Source organism: Phoca vitulina, unplaced genomic scaffold (assembly GCF_004348235.1).
Source record: "Phoca vitulina isolate PV1807 unplaced genomic scaffold, GSC_HSeal_1.0 scaffold15, whole genome shotgun sequence".
In the NCBI taxonomy this organism is placed as follows: Eukaryota; Metazoa; Chordata; class Mammalia; order Carnivora; family Phocidae; genus Phoca; species Phoca vitulina.
Window position 1 is genome coordinate 18,924,173 of NW_022589718.1, and position 2,165 is coordinate 18,926,337.

Sequence of the window (2,165 nt, forward strand, 5' to 3'; positions counted from 1 at the left end):
AGGCTTCCCACCGAGCAGGGAGCCTGATGCGGGACTCGATCCCAGGACCCCGGGATCATGACCTGAGCCAAAGGCAGACGCTTAACCAACTGAGTCACCCAGGCACCCCAAGTTTCTGCCTTTGACTCAGGTCATGATTCTAGGGTCCTGGGATTGAGCCTCACATCTGGCTCCCTGCTGGGTGAAGAGCCTGCTTCTCTGCCCCCTCCCCCACTTGTGCTCTCTCTCACTATTTCTCTTTCTCAAATAAATAAAATCTTAAAAACAAAACAAAACCAATGTTTATTATCTCACAGTTTCTATGGGTCAGAAAACTGGGTTGCAGTCAAGATGTTGCCTGTGTCTACAGTCTCCTGCAGGCCAAGCTGGGCTGGAGGATCTGCCTCCAAGCTCGCCCACATGGCTTGGTGTTTGTTTGGTTTTGCCAATTTTAAATACAGTTTTATTCAAGACATTGCATTTTCCACTTATGATACAGTACTTGTAAGTTGCAATATTTCCTTTCCCTGTGTACATATTCCATATTCAAATATCAAGAATGCCCAATTATTTACTATAGCACCTCAACTTTAAAATTACCATGGCATTTGCTACACATTTGGGCCCTTCAATATTTTGTGTGGAACAATGGTAAACCTATGCTTAGGTTGGCTGAATCAATCTCTCCCATGAAAGGCCCAAGGGAGACACCATCATTTGGAGGAGCTCCACCACCAGGGAAGCCCCAGACCTTCCTCCTGATATGCCCCCTGCACTCTGGGGTAGGTTGGTTGTGATGGGGCTGCAGTCTTTCTGCTGATGTTCATATTCTTTCTTCTCTGTAGTCTGATTCTCATCAAGCCATTTGATGATTTCGTTACTCTTGTCAAGAATTTTTGGTTTGTCCTCAAAGTAGATCTTGCCTTGAAGTTTTTCATCTTTAATAGTTGCTTGCACGTTGAATGCACAGGATGCAAGCCAGTTCTTGGAAGGCAGAGACATTGGGAATGTCGCTGTCATCAATATCAAAAGTGACTTCCATTTGAGGAACCCTATAGGGTGTAGGATTTATGTCTGCATGTTCAAACTCGCCAAACAGGTTATTGTCCTTGGTCCTGGCACACTCACTTCCATAAACTTGAGTGAGCACACCAGGCTGGTTGTCAGCACAGGTAGTGAAGGTCTGGATCCGCTTGGTCGGAAAGGTGGTATTGAGTTTGATGAGGACAGCCATGACTGCCAGTGGTTATAATGCCAAGGGGAAGAGTGACATCCATGCGCAGCAAATGTTGAATATTTTTAGATTTGTCTCCATGGAGGATGGTTGCCTGGACCTCCCAGTTCCACAGATGGGTGTCTTCATGATATGACCACTGACTTCCCCTAGATCTAGTGTTGCAAGAAGAGCAAGCATAAAGTCACAGCACATTTTATGACCTGGTACCCCAATCTACACTATCACTTTTGCTCTATTCTAGAAACTGAAAATGAGTCTCTAGGTGCAATCCACACTCAAAGAGAGAAGATTTAGGCTTGACTTCTTGAAAGGAAAATCAGTAGAGAACTTATTTTAAGCCATCAGAAACGGATCAGAAGTACTGGGTAGCTGGTTAGAAAATGATATGGCAATTTGGTAAATAAGTGGCACCAACATTTTGTGGAATGAGAGAAAACACAAACTAAAATGTTGTCACCAAGAAAGGGAAGAAAAGCTTTTGGATGGCAAAATGCACCATGCCCACTTTTCAAAGACAAAACCCTGCCTTATTTTGATATCTTGAGACGTGCTTTTAACTTTATTATTTTCTCTCACCTTTGTGGTTTGCTTTTATATTCTCTTTTCTAAACTGTTAAATTTAATAAATATTTCACTTAATTTGTATGATAAACATGGTTAGATTGTAACATTGCCTGCAAGAATAGCACGGGTCTTACCTCAGTTATTATTATCCTTTAAACATAATATACTTAAAATGCAGTAATCTTAAGCATACAACTCAATGAATTGTTGATTATGTACACTTCCTAACATATCACTTAGATTGGGATAAGGAAGATTTTTGGCTGCCTCTTCCCTATTTCCAGTCTGTATACCCCTCCCCCACTGAAGTTTCCGACATCGGCAAGCATAGATTAATTTTACAATATCTTGAACTTCACATAAATGAAGCATCTTTTACATTGTT

General features: G+C 41.8%; 1 pseudogene; it reads right to left on the reverse strand.

The window, feature by feature from the left end:
- Window positions 1-607: 607 nt before the first annotated feature.
- On the reverse strand, window positions 608-1,307 carry LOC116637713 (annotated as a pseudogene).
- Window positions 1,308-2,165: the final 858 nt, after the last annotated feature.